General features: G+C 45.0%; 1 protein-coding gene across 3 annotated transcripts in view; it reads left to right on the top strand.

Annotated features, from left to right (window-relative positions):
• Window positions 1-14,455: 14,455 nt before the first annotated feature.
• Window positions 14,456-21,768, top strand: part of Osbpl1a (oxysterol binding protein like 1A) — a 165,303-nt gene continuing 157,990 nt past the window's right edge. For 2 of the 3 annotated variants that reach the window (XM_055625377.1, XM_055625379.1), the window contains exons 1-2: window positions 14,456-14,641; window positions 14,781-15,050. The gene's annotated coding sequence lies outside the window, so the exon portion shown is untranslated. The remainder of the gene's footprint in view (window positions 14,642-14,780; window positions 15,051-21,768) is intronic. The other variant, XM_055625378.1, reaches the window with a different exon arrangement.

The raw sequence follows: 21,768 nt of genomic DNA on the forward strand, positions 1-21,768 counted from the left end.
TTGCTGCATGTTAAGTGTGTGGGGGGGTGATGTTTGATTGTTTCCATGGTTAGCCTCATGTCCTGCCTGCAAACCGGATTCAGGTGTGAGGATCTAACTTTATTTCGGGTCACTGATAGTTTTGTGCTATCAGTCCATGTGTGTTTGACCTCTGCTAATCAACAGGGCGATTTCTCCCTCCCTATTCAAAGCCCCTTATCATGTGTAATTTTCTTCAACAGTCATGTAACATAGATGTCTTTGGTGTGTTTTTAACCTGTCTTCCTAAACACATACATGTCCCGTGAGGGACTATCATGACTGGTTAATCCGAAGCATAAACCTTACTGACTCTGATTGGCCAGACAAATGCCTGTGATTGCTCCAAATATCCCTCCTCCGGTGTGTTATTGGCTGCTCGGGTTTGCTCAGTGTCTCTACTGGGAGACACTCTTCAATGTCACCTTCCCTTGGGTATCAACATCAGCTCAAGAAGGACTTCTCCCCTGGCCTTTCCTTGCCTATTCACAGTAAGGCTGGATGAGCTAGCTGCCTTGGGAGCATCGTGACAGCTAAAGAAGCACAGCCGTGGGCATGTGTCCTGGGGATGGGTTGAGCCTACAGGTGCTGCATGAACTGAGTCTCGCGGGAGAATGGCTTGAAAACTGAAGAGCTGTGGGTACCATCAGAGTCAGAGTTCCTATGACATTGAAATTGAGGCTACCTGGGGCTGTCCCCGAGGCTGACTGCACCAGGCTTCCCATTGTGTACTCCTAACCGCTGGCACAATGTTCTGGCAGCTGCAGCTTGCCAGCCAGATAGCTGGCAGCCCACCACTTGCGGCTCCCATACACCCGCGGTTCTGCTCCCGCCTGGATATCCCATTCACCCTGGAGCATCCTGCTCCAGCGAGAAACACGGACCACCCGGAGCGGTCCTCATCACCGCTAGCCCTGGGCTAGCCCAGGCTCTCCTTTGTTATTCCAAAAGAGGCGGGTAGCCCAGAATGTTCTAGCCCTGGACAGTGGCAACGCAGCTGAGAGCAGCCAGGGCAGCAAGAAGGAAGTGGAAACAGGAAGGACAGCCTATAGAGCACTGATTTAAAAAAAAAAAAAAAAAAAAGGGCTGTGAGGAAGCAGAGAACCCCCGGGTCACCCGCAGAGTTCCAAAGAGTTGCCGCCTCTCAGGTCTCAGGTCACAGATCTCAGACACCAGCCTGAGCGCAGAAACCTTGGCTGCTCGCACAAGAGCCACAGCCTGTGCAGAGACTGTCAAATGACAGAAAGCCACTGCTCGGTGCCTTCAGACATCGGAGGAAGGAAAAGCTGCTAGGGACCACCAACAGAGTACTTTGTTTGTGATTTCCACGCTGGGCTACGGAAAGAAAAAAAAAATCACCCTCAACCAGTTGACTGATGATGAGCCTAGGCTATACAGTAAGAGCCTGTCTCCAACCAACCCACACTCACTACACATTTCATTCAGAAAACAAGATGGAGTTCGCTGTGTAAGTTAATCACCATGTTTTTATGGTTCTTTAGTTAATGTCTATGTGTGCTTTTATTTTTTTTCTTTATTGTTCTCTCATACATTATATCCCGACTAAAGTTTCTCCTCTTTCCTCTCCTCAGAGTCCTTCTCCCCAACCTTCCCTCTCCCCTATATCCACCCGCCCCTTATTTCCCTTCAGGAAAGGGCAGGCCTCCCAGGGCTGTCAACCAAGCATGGCATATCAAGTTACCTAAGACTAGGCACCTACCCTCCCTTTAAGGCTGGACAAGGCAACCCAGTAGAAGGAAGAGGGTCCCAAGTGCAGACAAAAGAGTCAGAGATGGCCCCTGCTCCCGCTGTTAGGAGTCCCCCAAGAACAAGCCACAGAACCATAACCTATGTGCAGAATTGCTATTTTGGCTCCTGTTGCTTGTCTCAATGGTTTCATAACAGTTACTAGATAGAGATAAGGATATTAGTCAGACACAGCTCTCACTACTTAGAAACTCCCATGTGAGAACTCGTGGGATGCCCTTTGGTGGAAAGAAAACTTTCTACTTCTTTTCAGTTTTTCTAAATGTACATGGGAAATGAGTTTATCCTCTTTTTCATTTCCTGTGATTTTTTTTTTTCGGTCTCTGGTTCCTCCTACCCTCCTGCCTCACTCTTTGTAAGGTGTCAAACAAGTTTACCTCTCACCTACTTCTCAACATCTCCACCCTTCCCCTCCTTCCCACTGAGATAGACCCTCAGCACCTGGACGATGAACAAGTAAAATTGGTAAAAATCCATTAAAGTTGCTGTCCAGTTAACGTTATAAGTTCACCCAATATGGACTCCTTCTGGTGTTTATTTTCCTGTCACTAAGCAAGGCCATTAGGAAAGAGGCAAATTTGGCTCCCTAATTTGCAGCTGCTGGACTCTTTTAAACAGTAATAACCTAGCACCAGCCATCTTGAATACTCTGCACACATCCTGATACAGCTCCCCAAAGATTCAGCTGACAGCGCTGGCTCCTGAAGGCTCAGCAGCCGGTAGGGCTATTTGGAATAGTTTGTGCCCGTTTTTGTTTTTTTTTTTTCCTAGAACAAGCCTCAATGAACTTTAGATGACTCTGGAGCTATTTCCTCATTGGCCAGAAAAGGAGCACTTCCCCTGGGGGAGAGATTTCTCTGATTCTAATAGCAAGGGCATAGACTGATTCAAAACACAAGCCTCGATGGCTGTGATTGGTGCTGAAGCTACGCTGTGATAGGCCCAAGCAAGCAGCTTTGGTTGGACACCATTTGTGGGACTACAAGGAGGCTGCTTGGTCTTACTCAGTGAGTCTTTCTACCCAGCAACGCTCTCCTGGGCTGCTTATAGTGGTGTTGCAGTATTGGGCCCAATAAAGATTTCTCTTGAGTGGTCTTTCTGTACCTAATCTCAGTAGTGTGAGCTGACCTGGCAGCTAACCTGATGGGAGCAGCAGAGCTAGAGGAGATTGACAATGACCATGGCAATGGTGTGGCACTGGCAGCAGAGGAAGCCTCATCACAGTTGCTTGGCAACTACGAAGCAATCATGGACCTGGACCCACCTGGCAGGGAACTGCCCAGTCATCCTGCCTGCCTGGCAACCGGTGCCCAAGCCTGAGTGATACTGATCATGTCTACCACCTGTTTCCTGAGTGTCCCACTCAGCCCCAAGCAGTAGCAAGTGCCCTGACTGACTTGTGCTCCAAGTGGTCTAGGCAGTGGCAGCTGACATGCAAGCACCAGGAGGAGGTACAAGCAGCAGAACATTTGAAAAAACGGCCAGGGCTGAAAGAAGGGAAGCGGTGGGAGAGAGAGGGAAAAGAGAAGAGAGACAGTGAGAGAAGAATGAAGGAGAAAGAGGGACACAGAGGACCCTGCTGAAGGGCTGTGAGGAGCTAGAGAAGAGATCCCGGGTGGTCCTGGTGGTTACAACAGTCTCAAAGAGGCGTCATGCCGGGCAAAGTGCCTGAGGCCATAGGTTGAAAGCTGTACATTGAGTGCCGCTGAGGACTAGCTGTCCTGACGCCCCAGGCCTACACGAGAACTACACTTGAGGGTGCCACATGCTTCCACCAGCCACTGCCAAGCACTGAGGGAAACAAGAATTAGAGTCCAGTAGAGTACGCGAAGAGTTTCTCACTCAGCCTTGGTCACTACCCAGGAAGGACCAAAGAACTATCAGGCAGTTGGCCTGATTGGTGAGCCTCTGCTGGTGCTATACGCTCACTTCCAAGCTCATCAGACCATCACAGGGCATACAGGGCATTTGTCCTTGACAGTAAGGCACAGAGATTGAGTCTAGGTAGGAAGTATAGTGCCTGATGAAGTTCCTCATATACCATTGCTAAATGTTGTGGCAAGGCTATTGAACGCCTCTGGGCTCCTCCTTCCTTATCTGATAAAGAAGGAGGTTAATGTCCATCTTGAGAATGGTAAGTAAATAAGGGAGTCTTAGCACAGCTGGTGGCTGTCAGGAGCTTTCAGGAAAGTGATGACTTGGGGATGGAGAGATGGCTCAGCAGTTAAGAAAGCCCGTTGCTCTCACACAGTGACCAGCCCCTGCAGCTGAAGGGGGAACTCCAGCCCTAGGGGATCTACGCCATCTTCCAAACTTCACACACAGCAGCACTCATGTGTTCCCGTGGACACACAATTACAAGACAATCTATATATGTATTTTTTTTGAAAAATAAACTGCCAACCAATATGACAGAAAATGTGCTGCGCACAGTGCTATGTACCTGAAGTCTAGCTGTTCGGGAGGTTGGCGTGGGATGACCACTTGAGTCCAGGAGTCTGAGATCAGCCTGGACAAAACCGAAAATTTTTCTCGAGAAAAAGAAACCAGTGAAAACACATTTATAGTGGTGCATGCATTGTTGGGTGAAGTACTGGGCAAGGCCTTCAAAAGGAAAGGGGGACCACTGATAAAGAGGCTAGAGTGCTTCAAAGCACTTTATGGAGTATCTATAGCAACAGGCAAACACTAGTGATTGTGAATAATCATTTCTGAAATTGAGGTAATGAAATTTCAAGTCATAGAGCTTTCAAGATGTGGTGTTAAACTGCAATTTCGCGTGCAGCAATTACTTACACCCCATTTGATAGAACAAATTAACTGATGCATTTACAAACCGGCACACTAGTAATTGAAATGGCATTAATACAAACAGTGGGTCAGGATTTTATCGGGAACCCACGGCATGCTAAAAGGATGCACCTGAGGGGGGAGATTAAGAAAGGGGTGATTTTGCCAAAGGATGGGCAAGACTAAGGGACCTTGCAAGGGACAGAAAAGCAGCCAAGGACTGTTTCAATTTCAGGAGTCTGTTAAGACCCCCAGAATTAAAGGGAATACTGTTTTGAATACCAGCCGAAGCCATGCAATGGGAGCTACCCAAGAGAAATGGTGACTGCTGACCAATGAACCCAGCGGCAGAAATATCTAACAAATTGTTCTCAGGGCTGAGGGATGGGTTGTAAGACACCAGAGTGGGGGGCAGAGGGAATGGGGTGCTAGCCACCATCTCTTTCTCGTTGATAGCCTCCTGCTGTTACCACATCACCCCAGCTCCAAAATATCTGACCTCCCTTCTGGCTTCCATGGGCACGTGCACACCTATGCTCATCTAGCCTGTAACCTTGGAGGCTTCTAGCTGCTCCCCTCAGTGCAAACCCCACTGTCTCACCCTTAACTGCAGGAGTAACTTGCTGGCTGGTTTTCCTAACTTTTACCTGTCCCACTTCCGGCTAGCAGGTCACCCCGCAAGCACCCCTCTGTTCAAAGGCCTTTCCATCTTTTGCAGTATAATGTCTTACTTCATTCATTCATTCATTCCTTCATTCAACAAATGCTGATCCCTAGCATGTGCCATGTACTGTGTTTGGCAAAGGGTTAAACTGGTGAACAGTCTACATTCAGTTAATAAAAGATAAATCAAGAGGCATAAACAAATGCTTTCATAGGTGTGGTCCTGAACAGAAGAGGGTTTGGCCTCTGTGGGCTCTGCACCTGGTGCAGAGATGTACACACAGGCAAAACACCCATACATATAAAATAATATTTTTATTAAAAATACATTTTAAGCCAGATAAGGTGGTTTACGTCTTTACTCTCAACACTTGGGAGGCAGAAGTAGACAGTTCTCTGTGAGTTTGAAGCCAGCCTGGTCTACATAGTGAGCTCTAGGGGCAGCTAGGATACATAGAGAGATCCTGTCTCTAACAACTATCATACACATACATATATATGTATGTATATGCAGTTTTTATATGTATACACATATGGATATTTTAATTTATGTGGACATGTGTGTCTGGATGTGTGTGTGTGTATGTACATATGTGTTTGTGTGTGTATAAATGTTTGGGTGCCAATTATAACGGGACTTTCTTTTAAGTACCAGCTCACAAATAATGAATGGAGACATTTTTTTAACTGTGAATGCTTGGCCTTAGCTTAGGCTTGCTCCCCAACTAGTTCTTAATTTTACTTAACCCATTTATATTAATCTATGTTCTGCCAATGTTGTTTCCACTCCTCACCTACAGGCACCTGTTTCTTCCTTCATATCTGGGTGACAGCCCATGCCTCAGATTCTTTCTCAGAGTTCCTGTCTTTGTCTGGAAGTCCTGCCTTTCTTTCCTGCCTTTGCTATGGGCCATTTAGCTATTTATTAAGCCAATCAGAAGGTATTGGAGGAAGTGTTTACAAAATATGACGCAAAACAATACCAAATTCCAGCCTGTAATCAGATCTCTGCTGGTAAAGAAATCAGCATTTGAATATACAAAGACAACCTCCAGACAGTGTACACTGTGTGTGTGTTTGTGTGTGTGTGTGTGTGTGTGTGTCTGTGTGTGTGAGGCCATCAGATCCCCTAGAGCTAGTTACCCAGTGTGAGTACTGGGGTTCAGATTCAGATTCACTTTTAAGAAAATCAAGCATTCTTAACTGCTGAGTCATCTCTCCAGCTCCATACAAGCCGATCTTTTCTGACCTAAAAATTATTTTTTAATTTTTTTATTGTATTTATTGCTATGGTGTACGCGAGTGTGGAAGTCAGAGGACATCTTTGTGGAGTCATTTCTCTCCATCTTTACATCGGTTCTGGGGATACAGTATACATTGCCAGGCTTCTTCATCAAGTGCTTTAGTAGCTGAGCCACCTCTCTAGCCCTAAAAATTATTTACCATCTTTCAATATCCTCTCTGAGTTAAAGGTCTTTGCCTTACATGCATTAGATTAAGCCTTGAAGCTTTTAGCAGATTCATCTTTTATCTTTCAACAAGTTTAAGAGAATACCTTGCACATATGTCCGCTTACAAAATAATCAATTGAAAAAAGAATGAATAATGATGAACGACAATTTCTCTTCCCAGATAAGTCTTCCCTTGCTATTATTCTCATCTTTTTATTGATAATCCCTCCATTCACCCTCCCAATCATCCTTGCATTCCCTATTAAGTGAGATACAACCAGTTGCCATCAGAGGGCAGCAGAGAGACCAGAAAGACTATACACGTAAAAGAATTGAGCTGCCGCTGGCTAAGCGAGTCAATGAAACCCGGCCTACTAAGCCTTCTCTTCACGCTCTAGCTTCACAGACACGGCTCGAGTCTTCTCCTGCCGGCAGTTTGGCTGACGAGAGAAAAGTACTAAGCGCATATTACAATGGAATGACCAGCTGTGACGCAAAGATGGCTGGGAGCATCTTGGAGCGGCGAGCCTGGAGAAGAAAAACCCGGATAGCTGTTGTGCGACATCCACATCCGGGGAGATGCAGTCTGCACACCTACTCACCCCAGCGAGTGAGCCCAGGACAGACCACAGTAGCACAGCTGCAGCGGTATCCAACTCGACGAATCACTGAGTTTTTATTGGGGTTACTGACAGGAATATGGGTGGGAGGGTGCTTAAAAGGAACCCGGGCGACTCAAAAGCAGCGGCGTCCTGGGAAAGCCCACTCCAACATGGTGACGACTCAGGAGAGCTGAATGCCTAGAGCTGTCTGCACAGCCAGCAGGCAGCTGACAGGTAGCTGAGAATACTCTGTCTGCAGGCCGGCTGGCCTGAGGCTCAGGCCCAGCCTCTGCTCACTTCATTGTGTACTGTTGGTGAGAAGCCCTTGGGGAGCTTTCAAGGTTTTGTTTTCCCAGACACCGGGATCATCTGTTTACCTTCCCAGGTTCCAAAACTTCCTTGAGGGAAATTTGGAGGGAAAGTTTTAGGAGACACCACCGCAGTAAGAAAGGCTCAGGCTAATTTTTGTTAGCCTTGCCTGTGCATGGGGAATTTTGCTTTCATCTGTACAACGAAAACTCATGGGGAGAGAGGCCTGTGGTGCTAGCGCTCGGCTCTTTTTAATGTTTTCTTTGTGTGTGAGCGTGTGTGTGGACAAGCCTGTGGAGGTCAGGGGTCAGCTATCAGGTGTCTTCCTCAATCGTTTCCCATCTTATCTTTTGAGATAGTGTCTGTAATTCTCTGATTTGGCTATGCTTTCTGGCCAGCGAGCTCCAGGGCATCTTGCCTAAGCCTTCCCAGCCACTCGGATTAGAAATGTGCACCCAGCATGCAACCTTTTGTGGTACGGTTGAGGACAGTGTGGTTTGAGGTTGGGCTGGACGAGTTCTAATGACTCTTCCAGATGGAAGGTCCATGAATCTGTGGCTGACTCAGCCTCTCAATTCAGGCTTAAAGACTGGCCCGGGAAACACTCCTTCTTAGGTCTTTGTGACTTCAGCAGGTTAAGAAAGAGCATATGTTACAGTAACTCACCCAGAGAGACCCCTTTGACCTGGCTATCTCAGGGGCTGACAGGTGACTCAGGAATAGGTAGTGGGGACTGGCTGAGAAATGGAAAAGAAGCCACACATATCTCAGAAGCCACAGGAGAACAAAGCACAGCAGAGATGATGGAGAAAGCACTACTTACTATTTAACTTTAAAGCATTTTAAGAAGTCACTTACTTAGTGTGCACGTATGCACGCATGCATGTATAGGCGTACACCTCTGCTAATGTGTGGAGGTCAGAGGACAACTTGCAGAAGTTGGTCCTCTCCATCCATCAGGTGCATTCTGGGGCTGGAAGTCAGGTGCACAGTGCCTTCGACCACTGAGTCATACTTCAGCCCCTTGTTACTTTTCTTGGCTCTGTGATAACACACCTGAGAAGGGTTTATTCTGGCTTACATGCTGAGGTGCAGGTCCTGGTGTGGGAGAAGCTCAGTGGGAGGCACGTGAGGCAGGTGGCCACACTGCATCCACAGCCAGGAAGAGGAGAGGTGGATCTGGGCCTCCTCTGACTTTCTCTGCTTTATTCATCCCACACCCTCAACACAAGGGACGTGCTGCTCACCCAAGGGTGGGTCTTGTCTCTTCAGCTAAACCTGCTGCAGTCGTCCTCCCAGAGGGTTTTCTTCTGGGTTATTCTGAGCCCAGCAAGTTAACAAGATCAACCATCACAAGATGGCTCCTGGAGAGAGAGGGTTGGCTTGGTTTTGGTTTGGTTTTTTTTCAAGACAGGCTTTCTCTGGGTAGCCTTGACTGTCCCGGACCTGCTTTGTAGACCAGACTAGTCTTGAACTCACAGAGATCTGCCTGCCTCTGCCTCCCTGAGTGCTGGGATTACAGGAGTGTGCCACCGCTCCCTGCTCCAAAAGAGAGGTTTTGACAGGTCTGCTTGTTAGTGATTAAGAAGAGGGTGGATGAGAAGAAGAAGGTAATGTTGTATTAAGCTATTTCTTGGCTCACAGTAGAAAAACACTCAAGATTATACCTGATAACATATAGACTTTACTTGCCAAAATACAGAAAAATAAGATGGGCACCAGCCAGCTGCTGTAGAAGCTACGGAGACGTAGCTGCAGCTGCCACATGACAACCAAGCTCCAAGGGCACCGGATATTGCCCTTTGCACTCCGGCCAGTGTTTCCACACCACGAGGGTTCATTCATTCTCTCTGCTCTCGCTTTCGCTGCCCTGATCCTTTTCTTTCTGCTGTCCCCGGGCTTCTGCTTTCTCTGCTCTTACTTCTCTCTCTGTGCCTCTGCCCGTTTATCCTGGCTAATGATCACACTCGGTACTCTGAAGATTACAGCCATATATATCCAGGGTATCTAGGTGACACACCGCTCCTCAACAGAGAACCTTTCTGGTGGGCAGAGCACATCTACCACCTTTTGTTGACACTAATACGAAGGGAACATTTTGATAGGGCCTGATTCTGCCGTTTCTGCTAGACTAAGAATAAGAGATCCTCTAAGGAAGGCCTCAAAAAGGAGGGGTGCAGCTGGGGGCGCAGCCCAGTCAGTAGAGAATGTCCAGCATTTCTGAAGCTCTAGCTTGAATTCCCAGCACAGCATAAACTAGCTATGGTGGTACACATGGAAGCCCAGCATTGGCAGTAGGATTAAGGGCGTTCTCAGATACATCATGAGCAGACTAGATGAGATCCTACATCAGAAATCAAAAGAATGAATGAGAACAGACTTTCTGAGGGTTAGCCGCACTGCTCCTCAGACAGTTATGGCCAGAAGAGCCAGCTGTGCTTGTGATGAATAAGAGTGAAGGCTAAAGACAAGGCTGGAAATATTGTCTAGGGGCCTCAGTCTCCTGTGAACAGCATGATGCCTGTCCACCCTCTGCCTCCTCTCAGGAGAAAAGAAAGTTAAAGAAAAGTTGGAATGTGTCTTCCTCAGGAGTGGCCCCCCCTGGAGCTTGTGGAGTAGTTCTTTCTCGGATCTGGAGAAGCTACATAGTGCAGCCTCCTCAGATAAGCTTTGTGTTGACTGTGTTCCTGATTTGCCAAACTCCTTACTTGCCACCAAGAATGCCTACAGATTTAGGGTCCTTTCTAGACCCTTTGTGTTGGGAGCCAGCAACATGGATCCTTTGTGGAAAGCAGTGGCTGAGACATCTGTGTCAGAACCCCAGGGAAAGAGACAGGTACAGAATCCAGCCAGGCCCAAATAATTCAGTATCCGTTTAATATTTCTTTTTAAAAACAGACTCTCACTATGCAGCCCTGGCTGACTTGGAACTCATGATATGGACCAGGCTGGCCTAAAATTTACAGAGATCTGCTGGCCTCTGTTTCCAGAGTGCTGGAGTTAAAGGCATGTACCATTACAGCTGGTCCAAAAATGAAAAAAAAAAAAAAAAAAAAAAAAAGCCAAATGAATCATCACTTTTTAAGGAAAAAAAGTTTCCCTGTTTTCCAAGACCTCATAGTTTTGATGGTCTTTTTAGTTACTATTAATTAAAAAGTCTTTAATATGAGGCATTGAGATGGTTAATTTCCCCCAAGTCAACAATTCATCTGGATTTACCTGATGACTTCTGGCCTACTTTTCAGCATTCCAGGCATTGGTTACCTAACACCCACTCGGAGGCCTCGGTCCATAATACCTTCCTTTTAATAAGACTTAAGAAACCTTTAGCATGTTCCTGCAGAGCTTCAAAGTCACCTTGGCATCAGGGGCACATTCTAAAAACATGCACCATACCAGTTCCATTCTGCAGTGTTTAAGGCAAAGCAGAAGTACCCAGACCTCGGGTACTGGATTCTGAGGAGGCTCCTCATCTGGAAAGACTCACAGGGGTGTGGGAGGAAGGACAGTGGCAGAGAAGCATGGGTTCCTAAGAGGCTCGAGTCAAACCAGAGAATCCAAGAGGAGGCCTATCTGAAACAGGCAATGCCAGTTTTGCTGAAATCCACACTGCTCTCCAGTTCTCTGGTTAACTTTTCAGCCTGAGCCAGGTAAGCAGGGCAACGGCATGGCTCCCTTTCCCATCTCTCCAGAGCTTCCAGTTCTCATGTCTGCTGCATCCCCGTTCTATCATCCATCGTCGAGTGGGAATTATGATGCCTTGCTTTTTAATTTAAATTTTATTTTTTTCACAATTTATTCATTATATATTCTGATTATGATGCTTTAATATGCTTCGTGTGGAAGGCAAGTGCCTGTCTGTTCATATACTCAGAGTGGCACGTTAAGGGAATCACTTATCCATTGAGTCTAGAGGGTGTATGTCTGACAGATGTTCCTCAAAATAGAGTTGAGTTATTACAATTGGGGATGACATAGTGATGTACTGATGGAATTTCTCAGTCTGAAATGGCAACTTACAGCCCTAAACAGGCTGTTTAAGTTTCAAGCCAAAGTAAAAATTACCCAAGATGCATTTCAATTGTTTTGTAGTTGTTTGTGGCTGGTGGCTCCTGACTGGACAAAACAGAACCATTCTAAGTGTCAGAGAACAGCAATGTTCTAGAATAATGGATTCTATTCTGTTATCATTGTGGGGCTTTTATCTGTCCAATAAGAAAATGATGAGGCAAAATATTTTCCTAGCCTTTTAAAATTATTTTGTTTTGTTTTGTTTTTTGTTTTTTTCCTGAGGCAGCGTTTCTCTGTGTATCCATGGCTGTCTTGGACTTGTTTTGTAGACCAGGGTATCCTTGAACTCAGAGATCTGTCTGCCTCTGCCTCCTGAGTGCTAGGTTAAAGGCGGGTGACACCACGCTGGTTTAAAACATTTTCTCAAGATTATGTTTAAATGTGTGTATGGTGTGTGAACAAGTGAGCATAAGAGACCATAAAGTCAGAAGAGAGCCTTAGGCCCCCTGGAGCTGGTGTTAGAGGTGGTTGTGAGTCCACTGGCGTGCAAATATGACTTGAGTCCTCCGGAAGAGGAGTGTGGTGGTTTAAATAAGAATGTCACCTGATCGGTTCACATATTTGGCCCCCAATTGGTGACACTGTTTGGGGGACATATAGTAAGTATGGTATTATTGTCACTGAATGCAGGCTTTAGGAATGAAAAGACTCCCACCATTTCCAGCTGCTCTCCCTGCTTCATGCTTGTGGTTCAGGAAGTGAGCTCTCAGCTTGTACTCTAGCCACCATGCCCGCTGCTTGCTCCCATGCTTCCTTACCACCATAGACTCTAACCCCCTGGAACCAGAAGCCCAAATTAAATCATTGCTTTGGCAATGGTGTCTTATCACCACAACAGAAGATAACACACAAGTAGCAAGTTCCCCTATTCTTACTCTTTATACAAATACCCCCCCCCCAAAAAAAAAACCTTGTAAAATACAGTACAATGAGTAATCCTAACAAGAATGGAATGCTTCACCCTGCTATGGGCTAGAGATTGCTTTTCATTTGCAAACTGAACAAGAGACTTATAAACGAACACTCAGTGGATTCAAGACATCAAATCATCACAGTGAGAATGAAGTACTCATACTCACATGAGGAATTATTTCAGCAGTCAGTTTTATTTTGGCTGTGAAGATGTGTTGTGGAACAGTGTCTTCAGAACAGCCTTTGCCATCATAGTCAGAGCAGCCTTGACCACCTAGAAGCTGACCCCCAGCAGGAGGAGCTGGGGACAGTCATTGGATGCTCACCTGAGGCTCCAGCCTCTCCCTCCTACATCCCCCCCCCCCAGCTGTACATGATTCTGCTCCAGCTTCATGGGTTCTCAGACCTTGCTAGAGACTGTAGAAGGTGGATGGTTGTCCAAGTGGGATAGTCTATGCCAGTGGTTCTCAACCTTCCTGATACTGCAGCCCTTTAATACTGTCCCTCATGCTGTGGTGACCCCCAACCATAAAATTATTTTTGGTCACTTCATAACTGTGATTTTGCTACTGTTACGAATCATAATGTAAATATTTTTGAAGATAGAAAAATTTCCAAAAGGGTCGAGAACCACTGATATCTGCACTATAGGGGACATTATTTATGCTGGATCGAGGCTTTTTAGTGACATAGCTGCTTTGCTCTTATCCCTGTAAGGAACCACGAACCCACGCCCCTGGAAGTCTAACTCACTGCTTCACCAAGCTGGACTTTGGTAGAATCATTGCTTCTGCTTCGGTCTGATGTTAATGTCTTGGCTTCACTGAGTATGGTTAAGTCTCCCCGTTAAATGTTTACATGATAAGATGGCTCAGCATTTTTTTTTTTTTCCTTAAAGCCCCAGGGTTTCTTCTAGACTAATATAACTGCCGTAGTTATCCTAGATTTTGCAAGTGAGACGTTGTGTTAGCTAAGTGCCTGTTTTATTAGGAAAAGATGTGAGCCTGCAGAACGGGTTGCTCTGTTCTCCAGTGATATCATTCATAGAGACCTGTCATATGTGGCAGATCTATGCGATGTGTCACGCTCAGTCTAATGAGCAACTTGCCTGTAATAGGTGCTGAGGACAAGTTTCTACACCCATGGACCTCAAGAACTACACAGCCCCTTCAAAAATTAGAGGCTATGCTTGTTAATTTTCCACCACAAACAAATATGTTTGTTAAGTCTCTTCGCAAACTTTCCAAAGTTGAAATGTTTATAAGCTTGTAATTTCCTGTCTTTCGAGTTTGTGTGTAAATCTTTTCTAAAGATGTAATTATATGAGTTTGAAACTTGCTCTTATAGACTTTGTGGTAACTTCTGTGGCTAGGCGGGTCAGACACACTAGAATGAAAAGGTAGGTTCTTCTTCAGAGATTATTTCGTGGAGAAGCAGTGGAGGGAGATCTGTAAAACTTTATTTCTACGTATTCTTCACTTATCCCTAGCTTACAGAGGTTACATCAGTTTGGTGTGTGAAGGCCAGGCTCTGGAGTATGAGACCAAATGAGGTAGGTGTGGCTAATTTACATTGCCAATTAAGTTTACATGAGTCTAGTATCAACCAAAATAAAGATTTAAAAAATAGCCTGGACTTCCGGGTAGTGCATCTGTTTAATAAGGAGCCCTCACAGTATTAACCCACTGTCCTTTTGCTCGGAGTCAATGGTTACACCCCTCCTCATCCCCCAGGTCTGGTCCTCAGCGACCTTAGGAGAAAGGAGGGAGCAGAGGCGAGGCTCCGCCCCCTGGCGGAGGCGGACAGTTAGTCCTGGCCTGCGGAAGGCGTGGCCTCGAGGGGCGTGGCTCGAGAGCAGGTCACGTGCCCGGCCCGGCGCCAACAATTCTGGCGCGCTGGTTCCCAGGCCCCCCCTGGCTCCGGACCGCGGTTCCTCGGGTTCCGCCCGGTTCCCTCTCGGGACCCTCGGGATATCCTCGTGAGAGCGGCCCGCGTGGGTGACGGCTACCCGGCGGGCGTGCAGTGGGCCTCCTCGGGAGCGGGGCCGCGCCCGCGCAGGTCAGTGTGCTCCGGGTGGGGCGCGGCGGGCCCCGGAGTCCCCGGGGTCTCGGCTGTGGAGCCTGGGCTGCGGGCGCCACATGCTGCGCCACTGCGAGCGACTTGGGAGCGCGAGTCCTAACTTGGAGTTTCCTTCCAGCCAGAGGATTGATTGACAATGGAAGTCACGGGTCGTGCGTGAGACCATTGTGCGGCGTTCTATCTGACCGGCTCTACTAACCCCAAGGACGGAAAAGGCGATTTAGCAATCGAATGACTGCAGCTGCACCGAACCAGCGAAGATGTGCTTAATCCCTGGCCCTCATGGTCCGCAGGAGGCATTGAGCCGGGTTTTCCTGCTTGGAGTTCTCAGCTGTCTGGTGTTCTAAAGCAGGCGGCACTGTGAAATTGAATTGCTCAGCGTCTGCTAGTAAGTTAGACAAAGCTGATTGAATGCCGCTCAGTAGCTATTTGGTGTGTGAGGCTGCTTGGTAATGGAACTGAACTAGCTTTGCATTCAGTGATGACTTCCCAGAACTATTCATTCAGTCTCGGAAAGGATACATGGTGGATACAGTTTGGCAAAGCCTCACCTCTTAGATTTCGGAAATTGTCGACTACGTTAAGGGCCGTCAGTGTTTACATGCTAACCCTGAGATTTTTTTTTTATTTTTTCTCGCCTGCACCTTAAATATAAATTTTAAGTGCCTCGGATGAAATTGTAAGCATCTGCAGTTATGAAATAGCTACAAAGTCCACTTTCTTTTGATACTCTTAATTCTAAATTGCTAGGAGAGCCCCATGTACAGCCTATAGAGAGGAAGATGTCAGTGACACTTTTAAACTTTATCCTTTTCATTTCGCTCCGGGATAGTAACTCTCACGGTGTTCAGTAGCTGATACTAAGAATAAGAGTTAACTTCCAGAAATTGAGCAGATTTATCCGAAATAGTTGTTCTGTGACAGTTTTCATTGTGCACCAATGAAATGTGTCAGTTGCCTAATCCCTGCCCCTGGAGGCTGCTCATTTTTGCAGATATTATTCTAGCAGTTGTATACCTGCAAACAGCCAGGCAGGATTTCTCTAAAAAGTCCTCTTCTCCTGTATTCCTTTAAAGGGAAATGATACTGTTACAGAAGGAACAATTATGTAAAAGAACATCAATTTCTTTTGAGGGGTTGCATGATGTGGTGTCTGTTAAATTACAGATTTTCTTGTGCTGATTTGACTTACAGCTGTGTGATTATAGGGTTTTTTTGTTTGTTTGTTTGTTTGTTTGTTTTTTGTTTTCAGTTGGAGCTCTGTCGTGGCAACTTTTGTTTGATTTTCAAGGTGAGGTATCATTAGCCCAGGCTGGGATCACAAGTGTGTACTTCTCTGGACTTGCGGACAGTTTCTTACATGTTGATCTAATAAGATGCTAACTTCATTAAGTGTTCCCAGAAAACAAGTCAGTAGAAAATAGAAATGGACTGGAAACACACAGAGGAGAGGTAGTAAGCTGGCTGCTGCTTGTGACAAATTTGGCTTGGCTAGACCTTTGTCAGTTTTCTTCAGCTGGGCTGCTTGCAATCAGAATTTTGTTGGTGACGCTGTAAGTTCCTTGCCGTTCCTAGGGAGTGTGCACAGGCTTTGCAGTATAGTTCTTGGTCTATACCAGTTCATTAATGCTTCAGAAGGGGCCGGGGGGCCAGCTCAGTGGGTAAAGCTTGGTGTTGTGAGGACCTGCGTTCGGTGGCTCCCAGAACTCACGTAAAGCCAGACGCAGTAGTCTGTGATCCCAGTGCTGTGACAGCCTCATAAGAGGCAGAGACAGGAGAAGGCCTGGAAGTTTCTGTGACCACCAGGCTGTTACAGACGATGGTGAACAGGAGACCCTAACCCAAGCAAGCAGAGGCCAGGAGAGACACCAGAAGTTGTCATATGACCTTACACATGTGCTGTGCACACATTTAGACACATGAACATGCCATGAGTATATCCTACACAGATGAGAAAAAGATATGTCACACACTCTACACGGAGTATATTTATGATTTTGGCCAGCATGTGTTTTAACTGAAATGGTCTTGATCACTGAACTTGGTGAGGTTTTCCTCACTTTTTTTTTAGCCCAATACTGAACTGGCGCTGTCAGTATTAAGGTTCTGTAGGAAGGACAGGTGTGAGAAGTAGGTTATTAGGTTACTCCATTGGAGCTTCCTCATTCCTTAACCCACAAGTAGGAAGTTATGGTACTCTATAGGGAAAGCAGTCCTTAACTGTGCATTTCCCATCGGGTGTCACTGGAAGTAAACCGCAGTGTGCTTTGTGTTCACTTTCCCTAAAAGTGACCTGTGCTTCTAGTCCTCACTACCCCAGAGGCTGAGGCAGGAGGATCCCTGCACTCAGGAATTGGAAGCCATCCTGGGCAACTGCTAAACCCTTTTCCCTCAAAACTTCTCTTTAAAGAGAAATTTCTGTAACGTATAAACCATGATACATCAGTATTACATGATTTTGATTCCATTTTCAAGTATGAAATAAAAGTGAGAGAAATTTAAATTCATTTTGTTTAAGGTCCAAAAATATTTATTAAAGATAAAATCCCGTCAACTTCCTTGTTCATATTTTTATTATTAAAATATTTGCCTAGTTTGAGACCTCTCTGCCAGAGCTTCTGTAGACAGAATTGTTTTGAAACACTAGCTATTAATTTTCAGAATCTTTCAAGTTGAAGTTGAAGTCAGGGGTGCAGGAAGGTTCCTTCTTGATGGGAAATAAAATGAAGTATATAAAGCAGAAACAAAATGAAGTATATAAAGTAGTAAAGGAAAGCCATGATATCAAGCATTAAGCCTTTCAACTGAATTTAGATAAAATGATAAATAACCAGTGATTAGGCATCATTATCTGTGTGGCACTCAAGTATGTAAGTCATGACTAGCACAGACAGAAGGGGATGTGAATGTTAAGTGTTAAGAGAATAATAGCTTGCCTGAGTGACATGCTCTCAGTGGTCTGTAAAGTGTCATTATGACTTGAGCATGGTCAGCCCTGTTATTTCTCTTGCAGAAGAACAATGCTCATTATCAGGACACAGGCTTAGCAGGGAATCTAGGGGAGAAGGTTTCCTACGTGAAAAGTTAAGCAGCTTTCTCTGTAGCTCAAAACACCAGAGCATGCTTCCTGAAAGAGCTCTCTCAAATTGCTGTTCTCCTTAAATTGCCAGGTGTTAGATATGTTCAGTTTATAATGCTTAAGATCCACATGCCTTCATCGTCCACATGGGGGCAATGACCAGAATCTGTGGCTTGTGATTTTAGACACGGACTTGACATTTATGAATTAGCTTGCATTGTTTCACCCTGCACTGGAAGTTGTTGTGACTCTGCTGTCATCCACTTGGCAAATAATTGTAATTTCTTGTGTTTCTGTTTTTTTTTCAACCACAAAATTAGTGTTAGGTTAGCTAGGAATCTTTTACCAGTGTTGAGTTTCTAAAACAAAAGTTCGTCTAGTTGTTTGGATTATTGCAAATGTCATAATTTGTAAAAATGTGTGTGTGTGTGTGTGAGAGAGAGAGAGAGAGAGAGATAGTTTATCAATTGTTTAGGAGCAAAATAAGAATTAGAGCAAAAGTTCTTATTATTTTTATTTACTTTTATGTAGTAACTTTTAATACTTTCCTTGTACTAAAGGAACATAACATGGGGACAAAGGCCCATCAAGCAGCTGAGCACTTTGGAATGTAGAGTGTATATTTGTTTATAACACATTCGATTTTTCTCACTGTTGAAATTCTTAGTATATGATGTACTTAAACTGTATATTAACATGTTTGATATTCAACCGTGACATAATTATTTTCCTGTGATTTTTTTTTTTCCTTTGAGGTTGTGGAATCAGATCTAGAGTCATGGATGTGTTAGGCAGATGCTCAGCATGTTGTCACGTCTTACAGGTTTAATGATGCTGTGGACAACTGGGCTTCTTCATCTGCCTGTAGAACTCTTTGGCTCTTTGAACTGAAACTTTGGGTCCACTTAGCAATTTCTTGGATTTGTTTCTTCCTCTTACCTACTGGCAACTACAACTTTAAAAAAATTCTTTTTTTTGCTTTGAAAAAAAATCCTTTTGGAGACTGGGTTGTGATTTTCCCGCCTCGGCTTCCTGAGTGTTGGGTTTGCAGGCATGCACCACTGGCTTCCTGCCCCTGAGTTGTACTGTGTTGGCTGCCTCGTGTGCCATACTTGTTTGTCCTGGCTGATGCCATTTAGCAAGATGAGTTCAAAGTTTATCTGGGTTCTAGCACATGCCAGAAAAAAAATTTTTTTTAAAGACTTATTTTTTTGTGTATAAATGTTTGGCCTACCTATATATACCATGTGACTGGTGCCCTCAGAGGCCAAAAGAGAGTTTCAGATCCCATGAAATAGAAGATGTGGATAGTTGAAAGCTGCCAAATGGATGCTGGAAACCAAACTTGGGTCCTCAGGAAGGCTAGTAGATATCTTAACTATGGAGCCATCTCTCCAGCCACCAGAGATTTTTTTTTTTTTTGAGACCAGGTTTCCCTGTGTAGCCTTGGCTCTCCTGGACTCACTTTGTAGACCAGGCTGGCCTTGAACTCACAGAGGTCCGCCTGCCTCTGCATCCGTGAGTGCCAGGATTACAGATGTGCTCCCACCATGCCTGGCATCAGAGAATCTTTTTAAAGGCTGAATTCTATCTTATTGCATGTTTATCATATTCTCTTATTGTCTCTTGGCTATTCTGAGTGATCCTGCTGTATCCATGAGTATACAGTACCTGTTTGGTAGCCTTCATTCAAAGACCTGGAGCCTGTGGTAATAATAGGCTTAGGTTTTGAGGGGCACCACATGTAGGTTTTATGATGTATAGCTAAATGTTGTATGTATAACTAAGTTAATGTCAGCAAGCTTGGATTTGATTTAATGCTTTTGAACATTTTTGTTTTTAGTTACATCAGTGTGTATTCCTAAGTTTATATGTACCACATATATGGAGATGATCTTAGAGGTCAAACGGGGTTGGATTCCCAAAACTGGAGTTACAGGCAGTTTTGAAATACCTTGTGGGTACTGGGAACCAAACCTGGGCCTTCTGTAAGAACAGCAAGGGCTTTTAACCACTGAACCATCTCTCCAACCCGCTAACTTTTCACTTCTGAATTAGCTTTTGAGACCCTTATTCCTAGATGGGCATGGCAGAACTGCAGTGTGAGGTAGGAGGACCACACATTCGACACCAGTTAGACTCTGCCCGCACTGTGAGACCTTTCTAACAACAGACACCAACGAAAAGTGTATTTCTTCAAGAAGGTGTATTTTCAAATACATTTGTTGTGTTCTGAAGAGTTAGCTCTAATTGTTTAACTTAATTATCTTGATATTTCTAGGAGTTTTATATTTACAGTATGTAAAATTCTTAATCTCTGGAATTTAAAAAAAGTTGTATTTAAATTATAAAAGAATAGACCTTGGCCTGGCATGGTGGCACATACCTGTAGTCCCAGCGCTATGGAGGCAGAGCGATGTGGCTCTCTGTGAGTTTGAGGCCAGCTCGGGTCACAGAACAAGTTCGAAGACAGCCAGGACTACACAGTAAGGTCTTTTCTTAAAGACGATAAGGTAGATTCTTGATCAAATTTTACAAGCCATGATTGTCCTTTTAACTACACATTGGAGGATCTCTGTCGAGAGTTCAGAATTGTTGGGGCCCAGAATTATGTGAAGATTTAGTGGCCTAGTCTCTATATAGTCACTTTTAATTACAATAGCTAAAAGTCAAACTATATATAGGTTTTCTACAGAAAGAAATTAAGATCAGAAGGCCCCTACAGTGGGCTTGCAGCAAGACAATGTGAGGTGGAAATACTGCAGTCTCCCGGTTTTATCTAGTTGATGGCATTTTTATGGCTGTCCAGAATCTCATTAATAAATCTAAAACTTAGGCTGGTGTGATGGGTCAGTGGGGGACAGTGCTTTTCCGCAAGCCTGGTAACCTGAACTCAAGCCCCAGATCCACTTACAGGAGCAAGGCCAGAACCAGTTCCATACGGGTGCCTCTGACCTCCACGGGAGTCACCACCACCATCACATCAGTCCCATGGACACAGCAGTGGCAGAAAAGAAAGTGAAAAGAGCAGACTCCGGAAGGAGTAGCAGAAAGCTGTCCACAAAATGGGCTCATGCAAAGTATGACATTTGAGGATAGAATATGGCTCAGTTCATTCTGACCAATGGCATTCAGGGATGGCTTGCCTTTCTTCCCTTGGCTCAAACACCAGAGACAAAACACTCTCCTGTATTAAGCATTCATGCCTTCCAAGGATTATTATTTCAAAAAATCTGGTCACAATATAAATTTGGATTTTTTTTTTCAGACAAAAACGAGTTTTTTCTAAAGGTTAACTTTTACTTACAGAAATTAAGCACTACTAATTTTTATTATGTTTGTGTATTTTTTCAGATAGTGTCTGTCACAGAACCTAGAGCTCATAGTCAATTGTGCTGGCTGGTTTTACATACAGGATGGACTCAATAGTAACCCTAACTAAGACACCATTTGACTTTATATTGTAATACAGTTTTATCAATTTTAGGGCATTTTGAATGTACATGTATGTGTGTGTGTTTGTGTGTGTGTGTGTGTGTGTGTGTGTGTGTGTGTGTGTGTGTGTGTACGCATATCTGTGGAGGCCTGAGGTCAACATTGGGGGTCTTCCTTAGTTGCTTGCTTGCCTGTTTATTTATTTGTTCATTTGTTTGAAACAGTCTCTCACTGTACCCAGAGCTCACCAGTTTGACTCACCAGGCTGGCTGCCTGGTTGGTGAGCTTCAAGGACATCACTGCCTCCCCAGCACTGGATCGAATGTGCACCTCTACATCTGCCTTTTCATTCTGGTTTCGGGATCAGACTCAGTATGTGTGTGCACCTAACCCAGTACTTTATGGATCGAGCGAACATGTTAGCCATCTGAGGCATTTGTGCATGTGCGAGTGAGTGTGGGCACGTGTGTGCTAGCTGAGTGTGCTCTCTCATTTTTTAACACTGGACGCCTAAGCCAGGTTAGCCGGCCTGCAGGCTTCTAAGAACTTCTTTTTCCTTCAGCTCTCATCTTTCCATAGTAGTGCTGGCATC

Source organism: Psammomys obesus, unplaced genomic scaffold (genome assembly GCF_907164565.1).
Source record: "Psammomys obesus unplaced genomic scaffold, mPsaObe1.curated_primary_1811, whole genome shotgun sequence".
NCBI lineage: Eukaryota > Metazoa > Chordata > Mammalia > Rodentia > Muridae > Psammomys > Psammomys obesus.